Raw genomic sequence first — 26,366 nt, forward strand, 5'->3', positions numbered from 1 at the left:
TATGACGTCTACAGTGTCATGTGATCCCGTTTTGCGGCCTTCTGACAAGCACAGATGATGGGAAAACCATATCCCCTTAATAACCATATTATTAACAACTGCAGTGACTCACTTAACAACTGTGGCAAGAAAGGTCCTAAAATGGAGCAAAATTCACTTAACAAATGTCACACTTAGCAACAGAAATTTTGGGCTCACTTGTGGTCATAAGCGTGGTGGCCTAGTGGTGAAGACTCTTGTCTCCCACTCAGAAGTTTGAAAGTTCAAGCTAGGTAGTGGCAGATCTCTCCTAGGGGACAACGAAAAAAATTACCTGCTGCAAACTCTGCATGGCATCAGGAAGGGCATCCGGCTGGTAAATGCTCATATTATTATTATTACCCCCCGTAGATAGGGCTCGCAACTTGGGAGTCCTCCTAGATTCACGGCTCACCTTGGAAGATCACATGGTGGCTGTGACTAGGGGGGCTTTCGCCCAGGTTCGCCTGGTGCGCCAGTTGCGGCCCTATCTAAGCCGGGATGATTTATGCACGGTCACTCACGCGCTCGTGACCTCTCGCCTAGACTACTGCAACGCTCTCTACATGGGGCTTCCCTTGAGGACCACCCGGAGGCTCCAACTGGTACAGAATGCAGCCGCGAGAGTTGTGTTGGGAGTCTCCCGATACTCCCATGTGACACCTCTGCTCCGTGAGCTGCATTGGTTGCCAGTTGTCTTCCGGGTGAGATTCAAGGTGCTAGTAATGGTGTTCAAAGCCCTCCATGGCATGGGGCCGGAGTACCTCAGGGCACATCTGCTGCCGGCATCAAGCTCCCTGCGCCCTGTGCGTTCCCACAGAGAGGGCCTCCTCAGGGTGCCACCGGTCAGAGAATGCCGTCTGGTGGCCCCCAGGGGGAGATCCTTCTCTGTGGGCGCCCCGGAGCTATGGAACCAGTTACCGGTTGAGCTCCGGACGGCGCCCGATCTGCGCTCCTTTCGCCGCGATCTGAAAACATACTTGTTCGAGCAAGCCGGCCTAGCCTGAGGGGGGATTGGTGGGGTTTTTTTTCATTTTTAATTGGGGTTTTTACTATGTATCAATTGTATTTTAATCGGGCATGTATTTAATTATCTTTTAATTTTTGTAAATTTCTGTGTTTTATTCTTGCCCTGTACACCGCCCTGAGTCCTCCGGGAGAAGGGCGGTATAGAAATATTAATAAATTAAATTAAATTAAAATATCCATCCAGTTGACCTGACCCTACCCCAAATTAAGGGATTTAAGAGTTTGTGGTAGGGGTACGTAAATATGAGAACAGGTTGGGTATAGTGGTTAAGGCACCAGGCTTGAAACCAGGAGACTGGAGTTCTAGTCCCATTTTGGCACAAAGCCAACGGGGTGACCTTGGGCCAATCACTTTCTCTCAGCCCTAGGAAAGAAGCAATGGTAAATCTCTTTTGAAAAACTTTGCCAAGAAAACTGCAGAGACTTGTCTAGGCAGTCTCCAAGAATCGGACATGATTGAATGGAAGAGCAAAAACATAAATTCAGAGAGGTAACTGCCAACCATAAATCAATAACCCTAACCGTAACCCATTTGGAGGGGGAGGAAAACGGATGAGACAGCCAAAATAAACAGAAGGAGTCAATTGGAACAAGCAATCAAGAAATATGCCCCAGACTTGCCCTTGATATAACAGCTGTGAAGGGTTTGGAAAAGATATTCAGCTACCACGGTACAACTACACCTACAAAGATCAGAATTGTGCAAGCCACAACAGTTTATTGAAGCAAAAGTTGGGCTTTGAAGAAGCAGGATAGGAAGATTGTTCAGAAGAGAGTAGAGCTGGAAGGGACCTTGGAGGTCTTCTAGTCCAGGGCTTTTCAACCAGTGGTACAGGTACCACGTGTGGTACATTGGCACCTGGCAGGTGGTACGTGACCATCCTAGAAAAGTGGTAGCAGGGGAGGGGAATGAGCTGAACCGGTGGCAGCACCGCACAAGCCCGAGCGAGAGATGGCTGGAGCTGCAGGGATGTCAGAGCTCAGCAAAAACGCCAGGATCAGCGCTCTTTCGGGGCTCTCAGGACTCAGTGGAAGTGCCAGGATCAGCACCAGGGTCCAGCTGGAGCTCAGCGCTGATCCTGGCGCTTCTGAGCCCAGAAGAAGCGCCAATCAGCTGCAATGTTGCAGCATCTCCAGGGTCTTGTGATTTACATTCAGATGCTTGGCAACTGATTCATATTTATGACGGTCACAGTGTCCCAGGGTCATGTGAAGTGACCAAAACCTGCTGCAGCCACCCAGCAGATGGGGGGGGGATAAAAACCAAACACCCCCACCCCACCCCCACTGCCAATCCTCAACAGAAATGCTCACAGCAATGAAAACCTCGGACAGGAGGAAAAGCGCCTCCGGGCTATGGATTGGGGGGGGCACTTTTTTCAGTGCCATTGTAACTTTGAACAGTCAATAAGCAAACTGTTGTAAGTCAAGGACTACCTGTACGCCATCACTTTTTTCCTTTTTTTTTGGTGATCAGGTTTTTGACACCTTGCTAGGCGACTGGTGGTACTCGGATGTTGCCATATCTTAAAAGTGGTACAATCGGTGAGAAGGTTGAAAACCCCTGTTCTAGTCCAGCCCCCTGCTCAAGCAGGAGATCCTATATAATTTCAGACAAGTGACTGTCCAGTCTCTTTTTGAAAACCTCAAGTGATGAGACACCACAATGTCTGAAGGCAAAGCTGTTCCATTGGTTAATTGTCCTCACTGTTAGAAAGTTTCTCCTTAATTCCAGGTTGCTTCTCTCCTTGATTAGTTTCCCTCCATTGTTAATAACAATAATAATAATAATAATAATAATAATAATAATAATAATAATAATAATAATAATAATAATAATAATAATAAGAAGAAGAAGAAGAAGAAGAAGAAGAAGAAGAAGAAGAAGAAGAAGAAGAAGAAGAAGAAGAAGTTGGAAGGGACCTTGGAGGTCATCTAGTCCAACCCCCTGCTCAGGCCGGAAACCCTATACCATTTCAGGCAAATGGCTGTCCAGTCTCTTCTTAAAAACCTCCAGTGTTGGAGCATTCACCACCTCTGGAGGCAGGTTGTTCCACTGGTTAATTGTTCTAACTGTCAGGAAGTTTCTCCTTAGTTCTAAGGTTGCTTCTCTCCTTGACTAGTTTCCATCCGTTGCTTCTTGTCCTGCTTTCAGGTGCTTTGGAGAATAGCTTGGCTCCCTCTGCTTTGTGGCAGCCCCTGAGATACAGTATTGGAACACTGCTATCATGTCACCCCTCACCCTTCTCTTCATTAAACTACACATACCCAATTCCAGCAACCCTTCCCTATATGTTTTAGCCTCCAGTCCCCCAATCATCTTGGTTGCTCTTCTCTGTACCCTTTCTAGAGTCTCAACATTTCTTGTCTTGCCTTCTGGTGCTTTGGAAAATAAATTGACCCCCTCTTTTTGTGGCAGCCTCTCAAACACTGGAATACTGCTATCTTGTCCCCCTTAGTCCTTCTTTTCTCTAGACTAGCCAAACCCAACTCCTGCAACCGTTCTTCATATATTTTAGTCTCCAGGCTTTTAATCATCTAAGTTGCTCTTCTTTGCACTTTTTCCAAAGTCTCAACATTTTTTTTTGTAATGTGGTAACCAAAACTGGATGCAGTATTCCAGGTGTGGTCTTACTAAGGCTTTATAAAGTGGCACTAATACTTCACATGATTTTGATTCTATGCCTCTGTTGATACAAGCAAGGATTGTATTAGCTTTTCTGGCTACTGCCACACACTGCTGGCTCATGTTTAAGTGATCGTCCACTAGGATTCCAAGATCCCTCTCACAGTTACTGTTTTTGAACCAAGTTTCACCTAATCTGTACTTCTATCTTTGGGTTTTCCTGCCCAGATGCTTTTCTTGCTTTTCTCCACATTAAATTTCATTTTGTTGGATAGGACCCATTTTTCAAGTCTGTCAAGATTTTTTTTGGATTCTGAGCTTGTCTTCTGGGATGTTGGCTATTCCTGCCAGCTTAGTGTCATCTGCAAATTTGATGAGTTCCCTCATCTAAGTCATTTATGAAGATATTGAAGAGTATTGGGCCTAAGACAGAATCTTGTGGCACCCCACTGCTTATTTACCTCCTTGCAAATGTAGTACCGTTAAGTACTATTCATTGAGTACGGTTTATCAACAAGTTACAAATCCATCTGGTGGTGATGCTGTCTATCCCTCATTGTTCTCGCTTACCAAGAAATAGGTTGTGGTCTACTTTGTCAAATGCCTTGCTGAAGTCTAAATATACTAAGCCCACAGCATTTCGCTGGTCTACTAATTTAGTCACTTTGTCAAAGAATGAAATAAGATTGGTTTGGCACGATCTATTTTTAACGAACCCGTGCTGGCTACTAGTTATAACTTTATTTGTTTCTAGATGTTCACAGTTCTGTTTTTTTATCTGTTTGTTGAAGCTTTTGAACTTTGATGTTGGAGAAGACTCCTAAGAATACTGTGAACAGCCAAGAACACAGCAGACAGGTCAATCTACTGCTAAGCTTGTAAGCCACCCTGAGTCTTTGGAGAAGGGCGGGATATAAATGGAATTAAAATAAAAAATAAAAAATAAATAAATCTGCACTCCTAAAAAACTTCAAATTTCTTGGTGGTAAGAACATAAGCTTCCATTAGCTAAAATGAAAGAGGAACAGATATGGAGTTTTAACATTTATTAAATGTACACAGTCAACTTTAAAGCATTTTCTTAACATGCTATAGCAAACATTGTAACTGGGCATCTAGACTCTGTGTCCATACAGATGGTAGGCTCCTGTATTTTTTCTTTTACTTGTGCGTTACCTCTATGCTTTAGAAAGTTAAATCTTAAGGAAGTGTTTTTGTTTATCTTTTAGAACTAGGTATTTGTCAGAAAAATAAAATCGAAGAAAGAAAGAAAGAAAGAAAGAAAGAAAGAAAGAAAGAAAGAAAGAAAGAAAGAAAAGAAAAGATAGATAGATAGATAGATAGATAGATAGATAGATAGATAGATGATAGATAGATAGATAGATAGATAGATAGGTAGGTAGGTAGAGGCTAGAGCTATACTTAATTATGACTGAAAATACTAAGTCTTAGCAGTTTCAGTGAATCTAGCTTATTTATGGAGAAAAGAAATTTGAAAATAAATGTCCAGATGGTATATTATACCATACATATTAAGTAGGATAAACAGGAATTACATCTTCAAGTGTTGGATAGATATAACTAGGTTGATATATATATATATATATATATATATATATATATATATATATATATATATATATATATATATATATATATATGCAGCTATACACTATTATTGTCTGTCTGTCTGTATCTCTCTGTTTTTCTCTCTCACACACACACATTCACACACACACACACACACACACACACACACAGAGAGAGAGAGAGAGAGAGAGAGAGAGAGAGAGAGAGAGAGAGAGAGAGAGAACATACCTTAGATTGAAAGCACATTTACACTAACAGATATTTTAAACACCCACAGGCCATAAAAAAAATCCAGCGTCTACAGTATAGCATGGTCATAAACCTATCAGGGCCAAAGGTGGTGTAAGCATTTTAGCCCTGTAAAACCTCAGCAGCAAAATAAATACATAAATAAATTCAAAGATGGGATGGAAAGGAAACAGGGCAGCCATTTTCACTATCCTGAGATTAGTTTCTCCTTCTTCCTAAGTTTATGTTTGCAAACTGCAGCCCTTTCCCATTTGGATCTGAGAAAGTTTTAAACTAAAAAAACCAATTGGCCAGGATAGCAAAATAATCTATTTTTAGTGGTTATCTGTTCCTTTTTTGAGATTGGAACAGAATTTCAGACGCAGCAGGTTTCCTGAACAGTTGTGCAATGAGTAAGAAGAGTGTCTCCCCCTTGTGCATTTCTCTTCTTGTAAAGAGGGATCCCATATTCCTAAATACAAAGCACCGGCTCCTTCTCATCCACAATCTTTCCCCCACATGAAGACTGAACATGGCCGGTGGCTATGGAATCCCCTAGGACTTTGAGTAGGACAACCAATAGCCGAAGCCTCTTCCCGCCCATATCTACTCACGCTGGTTGGCAACCTGTGAGGGAATCTTCCATAAATTAACACTTCATTTTAGGCCCAACCTGTTTGTACCCTCAGTGCCTGATGAAAGTTGCATAAGAGGGCCATGTTCTCATGTGGTAAGCAGTGAACAGCACACAGCAGATCCTGGGGAACAGACACATAAATGAATATGTAGAGAATTGTTTTCCTTTTTTTTCAGGGGGAGTGACACCAGCAGAGTCAAGTTAGACATGTACAGGTAGTCCTCCACTTATGACCACAATGGAACCCAACATTTCTGTTGTTAAGTGAGACATTTGTTAAGTCGGTTTTGCACCATTTTATGACCTTTCTTACCACGGTTGTTAAGTGAATCGCTGCAGATGTTAAGTAACACGGTTGTTAAGTGAATCTGGCTTCCCCCAATGACTATGCTTGTCAGACGGTCGCAAAAGGGAATCACATGATCTTGGGACACAGCAATGGTCATAAGTATGAGCCGGTTGCCAAGCATCTGCATTTTGATCACATGACCAAGAGGACGCTACAAAGGTCGTAAATGTGAAAAATGGTCATAAGTCACTTTTTCCCCCCAGTGCCATTGTAACTTTGAATGGTCACTAAATGAACTGTTGTAAGTCGGGGACTACCTGTACTAAATTTCTGACACACTGAGCCCAAAAGGCCATCAGTAGTTTAGACTCATGAACACCATTTCCTCAGGGAAAATAGGCCACAGTGCTGGACCCCTCCAGAGGAAACATCACTCCTGATAAATCACAGGCTTTCCTTCGTCATAATACATGAAGGCCAGGTAGAGCTTTGTTACCTGACCTGAAGCCCTGAAAAAGGGAGGTTTCAGAAAAGCTGCCTGGGGCCTTTCCAAATGCATAGCTTTAAAGCAGGGTTCCCCAACCCCAGTCCATGGAGCGGCACCGAGCTGCGGCATGCCAGAAACCGGTCCACGCAAATAAGCAAAGCCCCATCCGCGGGATGCAGACAGTACATGAAACCACACTCTCTGCGGTCCGCAGGAAAACCTCTCTCCACGGAACTAGTCCCTAGTGCCCAAAAGGTTGGGGGCCTCTGCTTTAAAGGACTGGCGAGCCTTCACACACACTCAGGTTAACAGTCACTTTGGACAGCAAGATAGGCAGTGTATATATTTATTAAATAAATAAATAGTATCTTTTCCAGGCATTCTTCCTACCTTTTTCCTTCGAACCGTACTTCCCCGGCCACGCAGGTGGGATTTTCCAGATCCAGGTCTTGCTTTATTTTTTCAGCCCTGATGGAGGAAAGAGGAAAAAAAGAGAGAGATTTACAACTCCATTTTATAGCCAGTCTTCTTTCCAATTCACAAATCACAGCAGGGAAATTACATAAATGACTTTAAGTGTTGGTTCAGAACTGCAGTGAAGCTAAAAAGAAAAAAAACCCACCCAAATATGCCTTCTGATGTTGCACTCTTGCATATAAGTGTGTGTTGCAAGGTATATTTGGTCACTGTCCTCCCTGGCCACCTGTGAGAATAATATTTTCAAGTGTCAGAGCAAGACTCTGGGGCGGCTGAGCTTCAGAGCTCACTTTTAGTTTTGTATTCATCAAGAATATGGGTCAGGAGATACAACAACATTGAGGGCTGCTTTTCGGTTGGGATTTTTAACTCCCCAAATGTTTGGCTGGAGACAGGCTGAAAAATCTCACAATTGCACTCCCTACTGATCTCAAGGCTGCCATTTTGGGAAATGCAGAATAATAATAAAAAACAGCCTTAATTTCCAGAAGATCTAGATACCTTTCTTTATGCTCCCCAAATTTTCATAACCTCCCCAAAAGGAAATATATCACTCACACATTCAAAAAAATGTATCACTCACGCCAACAGGTTTGCATAACATTTGCATGTGTTAATTTATAAAGAGAGATGTTTATGTAAACATAATGCATTTAAGGTAAAAATACACTGTATCTCACAACAAGGGGTGGGGGAGACTGTGACTAAGTGAGTTGCGTGACTGCTCAGTCTGCTGTCAAGATCAGAGGTCCACCATCTGGCTGGGCAGGGGGACATATTGTGGAGAGTTTCATAGATGACTGAGGGAGAGTCTTGTCTCATTTCAAAATGGATGCCATGGTGGCTATGGCTGACCACGTTTACAAAAGCTGGTGATGCTGTTTTTTTTGCCATCCTTCCTCCCCCACCTTGGATATTTCTGCCCTCCCACCTCCAAAAAACGTGGGCATTTCCAGTTTAGCTACAGACCATTTTTACTTTGTAAGAATGCCTATGGGATGGAATTGGAGGCTGATATTTCTCTTTCATATTTGCAGCATTATTATGGTTCATTACACAGTCAGCCAGATGTTCACACTGGATTTTTGTCCTCCTATCTGAGTCCTTCCCAAGGAGTTGGGACAGGTAGATGAGGATGTTTTGTGGTGTTGGAGGTATGGTTGCTGGCATTTGCAACTGACTGACGGCGATTTTGTCAATGACGATGGGATTCAAGTGGTGCTCCAGATATTTGAAATTGCACCCAAGGCAACTATCAGAATTGGTATCATCTTCGTTTTCTTTTGTCACAGTTGCAGGTCTTTGTATTTTGTTATCTTCTTCCATTCTTTCTTCTTCTCTTTTGCTGTTTCCCTCTCCTGCAGTATCCAGACTTTTTTGTCTTTCTTACCAACAATGGTTAAGCCTGGGGTGTTGTGTGGCAGTGCTTGTCTGTTTGAATTTTAAAGTCCTAGAACACTTTAGCTTCTTCATTTTGTATTACTTTGCCTATTTTGTGGTCTCACTGTTCTTGCTTGCAGGCAAATGGTATTTCTTGCAGATGTTCTAATAAATCATTGTTGTTACTTTGTCATGCCATTGTTTTTAGTTATCATTATATACACAAAAATGCAAAATCACAGCTATCAGTTCTTTAATTGGTGTTGATCTTAATTTGCATTGAGTTCTTCCCAAGAACTTAGGATATCATAATGTGTCAGCGTAGTATATCTGCAGATCCAAGCAGTGTGACCTTTTTGTAATTTACAGATGGAAATTTTGTCAATGTGCAGATCTTCGAACTGCTGTCCAAGATTTTTGGGTATAGCACCTGGTGTGCTGATAACCCTGGGACCACCATGACTGGTTTATGCCATAATCTTTCAATTTCAATTTTCAGCTTTTGATACGGTATGATCTTCTCCAATGCTTTGTTTTTTGTTCTACTGGCCCCTGATATAACCACCTCAATTATCCACACTTTCTTCTTTTCAAGCACAATTAAATTTGATGTGTTATGAGCCAAGACTTTACTAGTTTGTATTCTGAACTCCCACATTATTTTAACCTGCTCACTTTTGACTATTTTTTCAGCAATACATGTGAAACTCGAAAAATTAGAATATTATGCAAAAGTTCATTTATTTCAGTAATGCAACTTAAAAGGGGAAACTAATATATGAGATAGACTCATTACATGCAAAGCAAGATAGTTCAAGCCGTGATTTGTCATAATTGTGATGATTATGGCGTACAGCTCATGAAAACCCCAAATCCACAATCTCAGAAAATTAGAATATTACATGCAATCAATAAAACAAGGAGTGTACCTAGAACAATATCGGACCTCTGAAAAGTATAAGCATGCATATGTACTCAGTACTTGGTTTGGGCCCCTTTTGCAGCAATTACTGCCTCAATGCGGTGCGGCATAGAAGCTATCAGCCTGTGGCGCTGCTGAGGTGTTATGGAAGACCAGGATGCTTCAATAGCGGCCTTCAGCTCTTCTGCATTGTTCGGTCTCATGTCTCTCATCTTTCTCTTGGCAATGCCCCATAGATTCTCTATGGGGTTCAGGTCAGGCGAGTTTGCTGGCCAATCAAGCACAGTAATCCCATGGTCATTGAACCAGGTTTTGGTGCTTTTGGCAGTGTGGGCAGGTGCCAGGTCCTGCTGGAAAATGAAGTCAGCATCCCCATAAAGCTCGTCTGTGGAAGGAAGCATGAAGTGCTCCAAAATCTCCTGGTAGACGGCTGCGTTGACCCTGGACTTAATGAAGCACAGTGGACCAACACCAGCAGATGACATGGCTCCCCAAATCAACACAGACTGTGGAAACTTCACACTGGACTTGAAGCATCTTGCAGTGTGTGCCTCTCCATTCTTCCTCCAGACTCTGGGTCCTTGGTTTCCAAATGAGATGCAAAAGTTGCTCTCATCAGAAAAGAGGACTTTGGACCACTGAGCAACAGACCAGTTCTGTTTTTCTTTAGCCCAGGTAAGATGCTTCTGACGTTGTTTGTTGTTCAGGAGCGGCTTGACAAGAGGAATATGACATTTGAAGCCCATGTCCAGGATCCGTCTGTGTGTGGTGGCTCTTGATGCACTGACTCCAGCCTCAGTCCACTCCTTGTGAAAGTCCCCAACACTTTTGAATGGCCTTTTCCTGACAATCCTCTCCAGGCTGCAGTCATCCCTGCTGCTTGTGCACCTTTTCATTCAACACTTTTCCCTTCCACATAACTTTCTATTAATGTGCTTTGATACAGCACTTTGGGAACATCCAACTTCTTTTGCAATTACCTTTTGAGGCTTTCCCTCCTTATGGAGGGTGTCAATGATGGTTTTCTGCACAACTGTCAGGTCAGCAGTCTTCCCCATGATTGTGATTCCTACTGAACCAGACTGAGAGACCATTTAAAGGCTCAGGAACCCTTTGCAGGTGTTATGGCTTAATTAGCTGATTAAAGTGAGACACTTTGAGCCTAGAATATTGCACCTTTTCACAATATTCTAATTTTCTGAGATTGTGGATTTGGGGTTTTCATGAGCTGTAAGCCATAATCATCACAATTATGACAATCACGGCTTGAACTATCTTGCTTTGCATGTAATGAGTCTATCTCATATATTAGTTTCCCCTTTTAAGTTGCATTACCGAAATAAATGAACTTTTGCACGATATTCCAGTTTTTCGAGTTTCACCTGTATGTTCTCACCAATTTTTCACTAATGGCACATGATCATTTTTACAGATGTTCCAGTGAATCATTTTGGCAACTGTGTTATGTCATTGTTTATAATCAGTTTGTGCACTCTTCTTGTATGAGCTGAATATATGATCTACTGTTTCTTCTGCCTATTTGCACAATCTGCATTTTGAATCATTTGGCAAAATTTCAGTTTAGGCCTTGATTGCATTGGTTCAAATAGCTTGTTCTTGAGTAGCCAAAATCAAACCTTGAGTTTCTTTTTTAAATGTTCCAGTTGTAAGTCAATGCCAGGTTTTATCTTTATCCACATTCCCCTCAACCTTTTGAAGAAATGGACCATGTAATGTTTTTGCCAGCATTCCGTTCTTGCTTTGATTACATTATTTCAATATTCATATTTTGTTTCCTGCATGTTCAATAAGTTTCTTTTTTTTTAACTTGCATCAGTGCCTGTTCTTGGTTGTCTTTTATGTAATCAGCTAATGCATGCTTTCCTTACTCAACAGTTTGACTTAAAGCAGGGGTCTCCAACCTGTGAGCCATGGCCCACTATCATGCATACAGCCCCACTCACGCGAGCACCAGCACTTGCAGCCCCACTTGCGCAAGTGGTGAGTATTGTGTAGTGGGTTCTGGACCGCATGGTAGACAGCAGGCAGATGAGTACAGCATCAGCTCTTTATTGTGGGTAGGACTGTACTGAACAAAGGGGGTTACCTGTACCCCTTATATACCTTGCCAGGTACACTCTCGGCCAATCCGTTCATCTGAATCTCCCGCCGAAAGCTAACCAGCCAATACGGAAACGGTACAGCGCCACCTGGTGGTATTTGCCGAGCTGTTGCTTAAACCCCATACATAACACACTTGCCACTCACACAAATGACACTGTGCATGTGGGTACGCGTGTGTGCCTGCCCCTCACAGAAAACCACCCCCTTTCCCCCCTACTGGCACCGGGCTTGGGGAAGGCTGACTTAAAGTAAACCCTTGCCTCCATTTCTGTGGGGCAGGTATAATTTATCCATATAATTATGAGGGTGTAATACATAGTGAATAGTCATTACCTTTCTTGTTTTTCAGTTCAAACTGCCCAGTGCATCTTCTGTCCAGTTAATTCCAGCAATGTATCATATCACAGGTGTGGCCCAGGTATTGATGGATTTAATGGTGTTTCCACCAAATCAGTATGGTCTTTTCTAATTTTGATGCCCAGTTCTTCTCTAACTACCAGTGGCGTAGCGTGGGGGGTGCAAGGGGGGCCGGCCGCACCGGGCGCAACATCTGGGGGGGCGCATTAGATGCATTTTACTTTAATTACATCAGTATTTTCATAACAATACATGTGCTTAGGGGGTAAGGGTTTCTTTAACTAATCTAGTGGAAGAGACTCGAGTGTTAAAATCCACGGGTTAGGGGGCGCAAATTACTTGCCTTGCCCCGGGTGCTGACAACCCACGCTACGCCACTGCTAACTACCACTGTTGTACTGTAGGTAAGTTGATTGGTGTGTTCAATATTTTAATCCTTGCAAGTGCCTTGTCCACATCCTTCATTATAGCCACCAGCTCTGTTTTGGGTATAACTTTTAACGCTGGCAGTGTTTGTCTTTCTGCTGTTAATTCTGCATATGCCATAATTTTCTCTTTTAGTTCTTCAGCATTTTTTTTTGAGGGGAAGGGTGTTGTCAGTTAATAGGTTGTTTCAGTACTGGCCTATACTGGCTCTGTTGTTCTTACTTCTTATATTTCTTATTCTTTATTTGCAATTGTTTTCTGAGTTTTTTGTATTATTGTTTTGGGAGTTTTCCATTTTTTACAATTTTTCTGAATCTCCTCCAGTTCTGCATCCCTGAATATTTTATTTCTGGTAATAAATCTCCTTTGGTTTGCTAATCATTGTTCAGTGACATTTGAGCCTGGATAAATTCTTTTCCAATATTCAAACATTCACTTTAAGTATTCTTGCTTTGTTGCTTCTGATTTATAACAGCAAGCCATAAAGAAGCGGTTTTCAAACACAGTCTACCGTTGTCTGTGGTTGTTGTTCTTACAGTAACCCTTCAAGGTTTGGCCCTGGTTACTCAACCATACACTGTGTGCACCATTATTAGGCAAGTGAGTATTTTGACCATATCATCATTTTCATGTATATTTTTCACCTCCAAGCTGTATAAACGTAAATGCTTATAGTGGTTATAAGCATATCAGGTGATGTCTATTTGTGTAATGAGGGAGGCTATGGCCTAAGGACAACAACACCCTATATCAGTGGTGTCAAACTCAATTTCATTGAGGGCCGCATCAGCATTGCGGTTGCTCTCAGGGGGCCGGGTGGGGGTGGCCTACTGGGTGGGCGTGGCTAGAGTGCGTATGGCCTACTGGGTGGGCATGGCCAGCTCTACATTGTTCACATCAAGGGTGCCTATGGGGGCCTGGGCAGGAGTGGGACAGATCTGAGGGTCTCTGGCAGAAGGAGGGTCTCTGGGCAAGGGCCAAGGCAGTGGGGGCCGTTCCCTCCCTGTTTCCAGGATGGCTTCGCGGGCCGCATGAAACCAGTTCGCGGGCCAGATCCGGCCCCCGGGCCTTGTGTTTGACATGTCTGCCCTATATCAAGGTGTGCATAATTATTAGGCAGCTTCTTTTCCTCAGGCAAAATGGGCCAAAAAAGAGATTTAAGTGACTCTCTGAAAAGTCAAAATTTGTAAAAAGTCTTTCAGAGGGATGCAGCACTCTTGAAATTGCTAAGGTATTGAGGCATGATCACAGAGCCATCAAACGTTTTGTTGCAAATAGTCACAGGGTTGCAAGAAAAGTGTTGAGGGAAAAAGACGCACGTCAACTGTCAAAGATTTGAGAAGAATCAAACGTGAAGCTACCAGGAATCCATTATCCTCCAGTGCTGTCATATTCCAGAACTGCAACCTACCTGGAGTGCCCAGAAGTACAAGGTGTTCAGTGCTCAGAGGCATGGCTAAAGGAAGGCTGAAAGCCAACCACCACTGAACAAGACACATAACTTGAAATGGTAAGATTGGGCCAAGAAATATCTAAAGACAGATTTTTCAAAGGTTTTATGGACTGATGAGATGAGAGTGGCTCTTGACAGACCAGATGGAGGGGCCCGTGGCTGAATCAGTAATGGGCACAGAGCTCTGCTTTGATTCAGGCACCAGCAAGGTGGAGGTGGGGTACTGGTATGGGCTGGTATTATTAAAGATGAGCTAGTTGGACCTTTTCAGGTTGAAGATGGACTCAAAATCAATTCCATAACCTACTACCAGTTTTTAGAAGACACTTTCTTCAAGCAGTGGTACAGGAAAAAGTCTGCATCTTTCAAGATGAGCATGATTTTTATGCAGGGCAATGCTCCATCGCATGCATTGAAGTACTCTGCTGTGTGGCTAGCTAGCCAGTAAAGGCCTTAAGGATGAAAGAATAATGACATGGCCCTCTTCCTCACCTGACCTAAACCCTGTTGAGAACTTGTTGGCCCTTCTTAAACAGGAGATTTACGGTGAAGGAAAACAGTACACCTCTCTGAACAGTGTCCAGGGAGGCTGTGGTTGCTGCTGTATAAAACATTGATCATCAACAGATCAAAGAACTGACAGACTCCATAATTGGAAGGCTTATGGCTGCAATTGAAAAGAAGGGTGGCTATATTGGTCAGAAATGTTTATTTGTCCATTTTGAGTTGTTTGTTTATTATTCTCCCTTTAACAGATGCAAATAAATGAGTGAGATGGGCAAATTTTCATTTTTCCTTTAGTTGCACACTAATAGCTGCCCAATAATTGGGCAGACATAGATATTCTCCTAACAAAGCCAAAACCTCACTTTTACTTTCTTAAATATTCAGCTTTGAGATTTATTAATATTTTGGATTGCCCAAGAGCACTGCGGTTGTTCAATAAGAAAATTAATCCTCCAAAATACAACTTGCCAAATTATTGTGCCCACAGTGTAGCTCTCAAGTCCCGTTGTGCATATGTTAACTCTGATGCAGTTCTTGTTGATCTGGATGATGACTCATCTGATGTAGCATTCTTTTTCAGTTTTCTCCCTATAGTAAATTGGTTTGTTTTATTTTTAATTTAATATTTTATTTTATTATTTTTTGCACTTCTGGACCACCCATCTCCTCTGAACATTGATGGATGGATACCTTTAATCTGGCTCTTCTGCTAAGTCCTGTCTGACCCTTCTGGTAGAATATACTATTGCCAGTATACCTCTCAACCTCATCAGAGCATCACAAGTCCCTCCCTTATGGTCCATCACACAGCCAGCCAGATGTTCAGACTGGATTTGGCATTTTTATCCAGCTATCAAGTGCTTCCCAAGGACCTGGGAAAGGCAGAAGTTGATGTTTGACGGTATTAAAGGTATCGTTGCAAGCTGTTCTGAGTAAAGCTACTTTTTGCAATTGACTGATGGTGATTTTGTCAATGCCGATGGTGCTCTAGTTGTTTTGGAATGCACACAAGGCACCTATTACTATTGGTATTATCTTTGCTTTTTTTTTTGCCCCAGTCATATTTCTATTTGGATGTCTTTGTATTTTGTTATCGTCATCAGTTCCTTTGCTTCCATTCTGCTGTCTCCGGGTACCACCACATCCACTATCTAGACCAGACATGTCAAACACAAGGCCCGGGGGCCGGATCCGGCCCATGAAGTGGTTTCCTGCGGCCCGCGAAGCCATCCGGGAAACAGTGAGGGAACGGCCCCCACTGCCTTGGCCCTGGCCCAGAGACTCTCCTCCTGCCAGAGACCCCCAGATCTGTCCCACTCCTGCCCAGGCCCCCATAGGCACCCTTGATGCGAACAATGTAGAGCTGGCCACGCCCATCCAGTAGGCCATACGCACTCTGGCCATGCCCACCCAGTAGGCCACACCCACCCTGGCCACACCCACCCGGCCCCCTGAGGGCAACCACAATGCTGATGCGGCCCTCAATGAAATTGAGTTTGACACCCCTGGGCTAGACTTTTTTGTCTTTCTTATAGACAATCGTTAAGTCTGGGGTGTTAGGTGGCAGGTGCTTTCAGTCTTATTATGCTTTGTCACACAGACAGAGGTTTAACCTAGATTTGGCATTTTTATCAAACTGTTGAGTCCTTCCCAAGGACTTACTATTATTATTATTATTATCATTTTAGATGGGGCAACGTAGATGCCAAAAAGAAGATCCAAGGACATTATTCTGGAGATCCCAGATGTAGTTACTCTCTGTCAATGAGCAGCTTCAAGGCCTTTTTCTGCATTCTTAAGAGTTTTCCTTGGGAATTGATTTCTTTTAAACAGAAGACTGTCGTCTGAAGAGACAACCACTCAGTTTATTTGTTTGAAATATTTATAAGCCCACCCAGTTTAAATCACCTGACTCCGGTGGCATATCAGAAAATGATCAAGCAAGAATGCGAAACAAGTTAACATGTGCCACTAAAACCAATTCAAACTATTCAGTGGTGATCAGAACTAAAATAAACTATGTACATCAACCACTTGGGAATTCTCCTCATTCTGACTCAGGCCCCTGGGAAATCAGCCAGGTCTTAAGTATCCTTCTAAACTTTTTAAATACCTGCAGTGTCTTTATCCCTCTTTATCTAGGATAATCCCTACTTTTGGGGACCAGTTCCTACCATTTGTCGGAGAGAGATCAGGGGTGTTATTAAAGATGTACCAAAGATGCTTTTTCAAGAGGCAACTGGACTTCCTTGTTTTTCTTTGAAGACTTTTCGCTTCTCATCCAAGAAGCTTCTTCAGCTCTGTACTATTAAAGATGTATTTGGCATGCATATATGACATGTATACCTGACCTTCGCTCCTTCCGCCGTGACCTGAAAACTTATTTATTTGAACAAGCCGGCCTAGTCTGATGGGTTTGGGGTATTTTAATATTAATTTTAATCAATTTTTATTGTAATTTGGGCTTTTTATTTAATTCTTATCTTAACTTTTGTAAATTGTATTTTTATTGTATTTATTGCCCTGTACACCGCCCTGGCCAAAGTATTCAAATACTTTGGCCACCTAATGAGAAGGAAGGACTCACTGGAGAAGAGCCTAATGCTGGAAAAGATTGAGGGCAAGAGAAGAAGGGGACGACAGAGAATGAGGTGGCTGGATGGAGTCACTGAAGCAGTAGGTGTGAGCTTAAATGGACTCCAGAAGATGGTAGAGGACAGGAAGGCCTGGAGGAACATTGTCCATAGGGTCGCGATGGGTCGGACACGACTTCGCAGCTAACAACAACAACACACCGCCCTGAGTCCTTCAGGAGAAGGGAGGTATAGAAATTAAATTTATAAATAATAAATAATAAATAAATAATGTATACAGGTATCCTCGACTTATGACTGTAATTGAGCCTTGAATTAACAAATTGTGCCAGTTTTTAAGCCGGTCACTATGTGACCATGCCCAATTTTATGACTTTTTTTGTGTGTGATCATTAAATAGATTCACCAGGTATAAAGCAAACTCCGTTGTCATTAACACAGCTATTAAGCAAATCTATTGTCTGCAATGGGCATTTTGGGGGCAGAAATCCAAAGTAAACAACACCAAAAATGTCATAAATCGTGGTCACATGACCACAGGAAAATATTCCAACATTTATACTCCAGCATTCTTAGTAAGCCAGGACAACTGGAATGTCCAGTTGTATGTTGTATGACCGCTTCTCATCCAGATTTTAACAAAAATTGAAACCTACCAACTTCAAGTGGTCTCTCCCTGTTCCCTCACTCCTGAAAACTTTTGTAGTTTCATCCAAAGTGTGGGAAGCCCTATCACATAATTGGGGTTCAGGAAGGAAGTTGACATTTTGTTGTTTGCATAGGCATTTTAAGCTGCGCAAGTGTTTGTGGCACTTCCGAAAGATTGGAAGGGTAACATGGGGATGTTGAATTTCAGAGAAGGGATGTTGAATCTCAACAGTAGAATACCAAACACATTTTGGAACAGTAAAATCCTTGCTGCCAATATTTTGCCTCGGTGATTCTCCTTCTGTATTCGCCCTTAACATGAATCATTTTGTGGAAGAAGAATTGGAATGGAATTGGAAATTTCACATTGCTCCATCGCTAGTTTGCTTCCTCTTCTCTGTTTGAAATACTGTCAGTTTTGAGTGTGCAAAACTCTGCATGGATATGCAGTGTATGCCTCCCAGCATACACAAAGGACAGCACAGTAGGAGGCTGATGGTGCAGATCAGCAGAGGGGCTGGACAGCTCCGGGCGATGACTGCTCACTCAGGATAAGCCTAATGACTTAAGCTGAAGCCAGGATCTACACCCATTGTCACCTGCACTGGCAGGAAGCCCAGGTTTGAACTGATTGGATGCCATCCACCTGGGCAGGTACAAATAGACACCAGGCTTCCCTGTTTCCCCAGTTCGTTCTGTTCAGAATAAACTCATCTTCACCCCAGCTCTGTGTCCGTCTCTATGTGAAGCACGCAACTTTACAGGATATTTGTGGGAGCAAAATTAAAAAGAATACTCAGTGAAGGCAGAAACAAAAATGTTTGTGTGAATTAAAATTTCGTTCATAAAATTGTTACTATTGTTATTATTTCCCACCACTTTTTGTTGTACTCCTACTGCAATATTTCTCAAGCTTGGCAACTTCAAAATGCGTGGACCTCTACTCCCAGAATCACCCAGCCAGCTGGAGAATTCTGGGAATAGAAGTCCGCCCATTTTAAAGTTCCAGAGCTTGAGAAACATTATTCACTCATGATTCACTCATAGTTTAGCATTTCAAGCATGGCAATTATGGGAAAAATTGCAAATCGGTGAGAATTGGTTCCTGTCTCAAAGGTGCTGCTTTTTTTTTTTCTTCAAAAGGCAGCTGGACTGTTTTTTCTTTAAGGAAGAAAAAAGAAGATGTTTCACTTCTCATCCAAGAAGCTTCCTCAGTTGTAAGTCACAACTGGTGAAGCTTCTCAGATGAGAAGCGAAATGTTTTTCTTCCTCAAGGAAAAAAAAACAGTCCAGTTGCCTTTTGAAAAACGCATCTTTGAGACGGCTATGACCTGGATGACTGAGAATCTCCAAAGACAATTGGTTTTCTGTGTTTCTGGGGAGTGAAAGAGTGGCTGTATGGAAGTGCCCTGAGCTAGGAACTTGTTTTTTGTAAAACAATGTGAGCTCTTGTCTTTTCAGTGCAACCCCTACCCCTGGTTTCCACTTGGTGTGATTTTAGCAGCCTCGTTTGGGTAAAAATGGAGTGATGCACATTACTGCTTCTATAAAATAAGCAGGTTTCAGAATTTTCTTTTAATGTGTACTGTCCTTAAAAGAATAGAACGCTTGGGGAGGTGGTATGCATGTTTTATTAGACTTCTTTCAGCAGAGGCTGAATAGCCCTCTATCAAAGAACACTACAATCACCCCAGCAATAGGATGGTCCTCAGAACCCCTCCAAAGGTACACCTGGAATCCTAGGCAGAAGTTAAGCTGTGAGCATAACTGATTCGCCAGTATCAAGATTCCCACACTTACTTGGAAGACAATTTATTGAAATCAAGGGAATGTATTTTTAAGCAAGTGTACATAAGATTCAGTTTAGATTTTTGTCAAGCAGGCGGTGGTTACTTAATATTAGTGCTCTAAGTCAGCCTTGCTCGGGGAGAGTGAGGAAAAAGTCTCTTAAGAGCAGAAGTAATTTAGAAGTATAGATCATCGCCACAGTTCTGTTCTTCCAATAACTAATGCACTTTAGAAATGCCATAGCTCAGTGGTCAAGCATTCGGTCTGCATACAGAAAGTGTTTGGTTTTTAACTCCGATCTCTACCCTGGTTGGAGAATTTCTATGTTGTAAATGGAGCAGAGGAAATATCCTTTTCTCTTAAGCTTAAGGAAGCTTTAACGTAGCATACTGGATCCTTCTAGATACAGCAGACAAGTAAACCTAACATTTCTTGCTAATATGACACCGGACATTGTAAATATACATGAGAATAGAATAGAATAGAATAGAATAGAATAGAATAGAATAGAATAGAATAGAATAGAATAGAATAGAATAGAATAGAATAGAATAGAATAGAATAGAATAGAATAGAATAGAATAGAATAGAATAGAATAGAATAGAAAGGGACCTTGGAGGTCTTCTAGTTCAGCCCCCTGCTCAAGCAGGAGAACCTATACCATCTCACATAGGTGACTGTTTAGTCTCTTCTTAAAAATCTCCAGTGATGGAGCACCCACGATTTCTGGGGGCAAGCTGTTCCACTGGCCGACCATCCCCACTGTCAGGAATGATTGGAGTTGTAATTCAATATACAGGAGACCATCAGGGACAAGAAGGATATATCCAAAATTTACTGGGCTACTTGGGTGCCATAATCAGTACTCAATTTGTACAACTTTCTAAGCAATAGTCTGTCTTTTCCACAGTTGGTTGGATAAGCCACAATGACTAGGCTCATACGTTACATAATCAAGATACCAGAATACACAACACACTAAGAAAACTACATTGCATGAATCTGTTCATTTTAATTATTTTTAAGAGTGGGGAAAGTTCCTTTTGTATCCCTCCATATCTGCAAAGATAGTATAGCTAGTCCTCAACTTATGACCAGTTGCTTAGTGACCATTTGGAGTTACCACTGACTCTCCCATAGGTATATCACATGCCTGGCTGAGGAATTCTGGGAGCTGAAGTCCATGAGTCATAAAAGGGCCGAGTTTGAAGACCCGATTTACAACATGTCAACAAATTATGATAGCTGCCCTCTGTGTCATGTGACTGCAGTTCAGATGCTTGGCAACTGGCCTTCATTTATGGATGTTTGCAACATCCTCCAGTCCTGAAACCGTATTTTACATTGTTTTTGCCAAAAATCAGCATTTATTTCTGGTTTTTGGCAAAAAAAACCCTCCCATAGCAAACACTGGGTTGGCTTTACAACCAAGACACTGGCTTTATAACTGCAACATTTACTTAATGACCAGCGCAAAAAAAAGTCATAAAATCAATTCGGCCACGTGGTTGATCTGTTTTATGACCATCATAACTTATCACTGTAATGGACTAACTGTACTTGTTTGTGTCACTGAAAATCAGTTTTGCAGAACAAATTTACTATGGCTTATGCTTTGGTGGACTGAAGTCTCCTTCATCAGATCCAGGGGCTCTAATCTTGATCTCACATGTTTGGCTTTGCCTACCACATATAAGTTTCCACTAAATGATTGTTCATTTTACATGCACTGGATTATCTCCTAGCAGAAAAGCATTTGTGATTGTGCATTGATTCTTCAGGAGATGGAAAGAGAGTCTTCGTGAAGTCCATTGGAGACATAGCTGACCATGTGGTTAATTTGACGCCGCTGCTATGGGGACGGGGTGTGTGTGGATTTTTATTATAGGATGGATTCAAAACTTTTGTAGCCACCCAGAGTCACCTATGCTTGAATTGTGTGGCTGCATAAATTTGCTAAATGAATAAATCAGCGTAATCAGTGGTGGGATTCAAATAGGTGAACAACCATTTCTCTGTGTGGATGCTGCTTCCGGAAGTCCATTCTGGGCCTGGGCAACAAAAAAATTAGCTACCGGTTCTGTCGAAGTGGTGCGAACTGGCTGAATCCTACCATTGAGCATAACAGCCTTAGTGGAGCAGTGGGCTAATGCCTCCTTAAGTAACACCAGCTGTCTGCAATTAGTGCAGGTTTAAGTCCCACCAGGCTCAAGGTTGACTCAGCCTTCCATCCTTCCAAGGTAGGTAAAATGAGGACCCAGATTGTTGGGGGCAATAAGCTGACTTTGTAATAATGCCGGGGGGGACCGAAAGCCCTAATAAGCAGGCATATACATAGAATGAAGGCTATTGCTAAGCACATTGATTTGTGCTTCTTAGATTGTAAGCCACCCTGAGTCTTCAGAGAAGGGCGGGATATAAATGGGATTAAAAAAAAATCCAGGGGGCCAATGCAAAAAAGAAAATTACGGCCTTCCCCACAGCAACAGGTTTTCTAGCTACTCTGCAGTGGATTACTTTAACTTTTAACAATAAGATGATAGAGTACAGCGGTCCTATGAACGTTCATGCAGCTCTTCTATAATAAGCACTTGTTGTGCCTAATGGCTCGAACGATAAGATGGAACTGAATTGAATAATAATTACTGCACAATCTCCATTAGCAGAGGAAGCTTTCGTACTGCTTGGCCATAATGCTGTCTAGTCCTTCCTGCTGCAGGAGCAATGAGTGGGACTAAATGTATGGCAGAGAGACAAACCTTCTGCTCTGCGCAATGATCCATGGCATTATAAATACATCTTACAACCATGGAATGAAGCAATGGGAAGCATCTGATTTGCAGCTAGGAATAAAGCTGGAGAACTTTTGTCCCTGCGCTTAATGATTTCCTGCCTGCCCTTGAAATGGGCAGGTGAATTACTTCAGGTGAGAAATGAATACTAATCTTAGGTACTGTTGCCTGCTGCCAAACTAATTCTACATTCCTCATATGATAGAGCAAGTTTCTCAACCTTGGCAACTTTAAGATTTGTGGACTTCAACTCCCATATTTTATTTTTGTCTGTCTGTCTGTCTGTCTGTCTGTCTGTCTGTCTGTCTGTCTGTCCGTCCAACCGTCCGTCTGTCCGTCCATCCATCCATCCATCCATCCATCCATCCATCCATCCATCCATCTATCTATCTATCTATCTATCTATCTATCTATCTATCTATCTATCTATCTATCTATCTATCTATGTCTATCTATTTACCTCTCTCTCTCTCTCTCTCTCTCTCTCTCTCTCTCTCTCTCTCTCTCTCCCTCTCTCTCTCTTCTATCTATTTATCTAACAGCCAAGTGGTATCATTAAAAAAAATGCCTGTTTGCTAAGCCCAATTTAAGCAAGGCAAGACCCAACATTCTGGTCATGTTTTCTTTTGAATTTGAAGTTCATTTAAATCAGAGCCTTGGTGGAGCAGTGGGCTAATGCCTCCTTAAGTAACACCAGCTGCCTGCAATTAGTGCAGGTTCGCATCCCACCAGGCTCAAGGTTGACTCAGCCTTCCATCCTTCCCAGGTAGGTAAAATGAGGACCCAGATTGTTGGGGGCAATTAAGCTGACTTTGTAATAATGCCGCTTGGGGGGGTGTGTGAAAGCCCTAATAAGCAGGCATATACATAGAATGAAGGCTACTGCTAAGCTTGTAAGCCGCCCTGAGTCTTCGGAGAAGGGCGGGATATAAATGGAATTAAAATAAATAAAATAAATAAATAAAAATGATTACAGAAATAAGTGAAGACAACCTACTTAATTTTTTTTTAAAAAAGGGGTGCTATATCAAATCAAATCTTTATTACAGTCACAGGCCAGCATGATAGTATTTCTTGAACAACCAGCATTTAATATTACATTTGTTTTAAAATATATAAAGACATCAATGATTAACGGTCTGTTTCCAGCCAGATCTGTTGTTGGGATCATTTATCATGATTCTCTAGGTGATTTTCCCCAGTTATGGGTTTCTAGCTCCAATAGTCAATCTTTCTGCATCTCTGTCTTCAGCAGAACATAGTACCTCATATTTAATGGTTTTGGAATGCAAACTAAAATAGTTACATTATCTGAGGCGCTTAGAAGGCCTGAGTTCAAATCCTCTCTGAACCATAAAGCTGGTGACCCCGGGAACTTAATTTGTCATCACAAATGACAAATGAGATGATCAAGAGACATCTCTGCTGGATTGGCTGTCTTTGAGATGACTCACTAGAAAATCAAGAATTTTTTTTAAATAAAGTTGCTTAAGTTTTTTTTAAAAGGAATGCATGCAAGGAGGGGGGGGGAATCCAGCCATTTCTAGTGTCAGCTTATTCATATTACAGTTTCCATTCTCAGCTCATATCAATTATGGTTTGTTTGGACAGTTCTTCAGATGAAGGGAAATCGCCATCAGGGCAACTACAAACATTGAAGCAATAATAATAATAATAATAATAATAATAATAATAATAATAATAATAATAATAATAATAATAATAATAATAATAATAATAATAATAATAATGATAAAAATTTTATTTATATACCGCCCTTCTCCCGAAGGACTCAGGGCGGTGAACAGGGCAGAAATATAAAAAATACAAAAATACAAAAGTTAAAAAATATTAAACATATGCCCAAGCTAAAAACAGTAAATACATATATTAAAAATGACAATAAAAAAACCCTACCCATCCCCCATCAGGCCAAGCCGGCTTGTTCAAATAAATGTGTCTTCAGCTCGCGATGGAAGGAGCGAAGGTCGGGCGCCATCCGGAGCTCAACCGGCAACCGATTCCACAGTTCCGGGGCGCCCACAGAGAAGGACCTCCCCCTGGGGGCCACCAACCGACATTCTCTGATCGGTGGCACCCTGAGGAGGCCCTCTCTGTGGGAGCGTACAGGGCGGAGGGAAGTTGATGCCGGCAGCAGGTTATCTAATAACAATTTCGTTGATGTACCCACCTAGCCCTGTAGGATCTCATGCGATTCATCAGGGTTGGAGGCAGAACTCATTCATGTTACCCTCCATTTCAAATAAGGGTAATATCCAGCCACAAGCTGCATGGGTTCTACTGGTACCTGTCGTTTAGGTGCTCATCTTCTCAAAACCTCAGTTCTCTTCCTTCAAAATTCTTAGTATGATTGCTCCTTCCCTTGTGTGGACCAAGGGACTTCTCGGTTGCTCATAAAGAGAGGAAAAAATCCATTGTTTCCCGTCTCAGTCAAATTGAGGATGCATAGCCAGAAGGCAATGGAACGCGGTGGCTCAGTGGGTTAGGACGCTGAGCCTGTTGATCAGAAGGTCGGCAGTTTGGCGGGTCGAATCCCGGTGCCGCGTAACAGAGTGAGCGCCTGTTACTCGTTCCAGCTTCTGCCAACCTAGCAGTTCGAAAGCACGTAAAAATGCAAGTAGAAAAATAGGGACCACTACGGTGGGAAGGTAACAGCGTTCCGTGCGCCTTTGGCGTCTAGTCATGCCGGCCACATGACCACGGAGACGTCCTCGGACAAGCGCTGGCTCTTCGGCTTTGAAACGGAGATGAGCACCGGCCCCTAGAGTCGGAAACGACTAGCACGCATGTGCGGGGGAACCTTTACCTTTTACCTTTTAGCCAGAAGGCAGAAGAAGCAAAATCTCTGGACATAATCTCTGGACAAATAGTAGATTTCCTGCATGAAATCCAAAAGTGACAGTCTCCTAACCAAATTTTAATTGCTGTCCCTTTCCAATCTTAAAGCGAGATCTCCGACTATCACCTGGAACATGTCATCAACGAGACATCAGTAACTACCTTTGTTAATCAACATTACAGGATCAACATAATAACAGGATCCTTGTCCAGCTGCTGTACAGTGTTACACATGTTCATTTAAATGATCATTTCCTCATCTGATGAACTATAATGAAGTTCCTTCTTGATGGCTTTTTTGTCATTTTTACCAGAAATAAACGAGGAGATCAGCTCTCCTGCTTTCAAAGTTGTTGCATTCCGTAAGTACTAGAATGATTCTTAAAATTATAGTTAGGGGTTGGAAGAGCAAATGAGAGATAAATATTTCTGCTCTAGTATTTTCAGGTAGGACAAACCCAGTATTTTGATGTCATTTGTAATAAGAGGTTCTCCTAAACATACCAGAATTTTCTTTTTGTTCCCAAGTATCTATCAAGGACCTTCCACAAAATACCTTTTTAGTTGGAACTCTTGGCTTTCAGTAATATATCTGAAATCGTAAAAAAAATGTATGGCAGATTCTTGCTACTTTTCTAATTAGACTCTGGACACTAGAAATGTAGTCCATTAAAACTGGCTTTTACTGAAGGCAGATTTTCATAAAATGTGAGACTGTGCTCCCAGCTGAGTCTTTTAAATGGCATCCAGAAAATAATATCTTGCTTAGGTTGGTAAAAAATGAGATTAAGGGCACTTCTATATTTCACTGTCCAATAAAAGAGAATTTCAGTAGCTCAGGATTGAGTCCCTGGTGCTCCCTGTAAATCTTATATTCTGGTGATGTTACCTATAAGGAAATATCTGGAGCAAACATCTGAGCTCAGAGGCTACCAAGGACTCCATATTTCAATGTTTCGAATCCCAAACTCTTACAATACAGTTTTAAGCTGATCTGCATGATCTCTCTGCTGGTCTCAGAAGACTGGTAACATCCATAAGCCAATCCATGCTTTCGCTTCTTGATCAACAGCAGGGATGGGCAATTAATTTTCCCAAGGGGCTGCATGAGAAACTGGGTCTGTGTTGGATGGG

General features: G+C 42.1%; 1 protein-coding gene across 1 annotated transcript in view; it reads right to left on the reverse strand.

Annotated features, from left to right (window-relative positions):
- Nucleotides 1–4,579: 4,579 nt before the first annotated feature.
- The window catches only part of LOC310636328 (uncharacterized protein), a 211,325-nt gene continuing 189,538 nt past the window's right edge, over nt 4,580–26,366 (reverse strand). The window contains exon 3 of the mRNA XM_083356073.1: nt 4,580–4,625. The gene's annotated coding sequence lies outside the window, so the exon portion shown is untranslated. The remainder of the gene's footprint in view (nt 4,626–26,366) is intronic.

Source organism: Vipera ursinii (assembly GCF_947247035.1).
Source record: "Vipera ursinii genome assembly, chromosome: 2".
NCBI classification, from domain to species: domain Eukaryota; kingdom Metazoa; phylum Chordata; class Lepidosauria; order Squamata; family Viperidae; genus Vipera; species Vipera ursinii.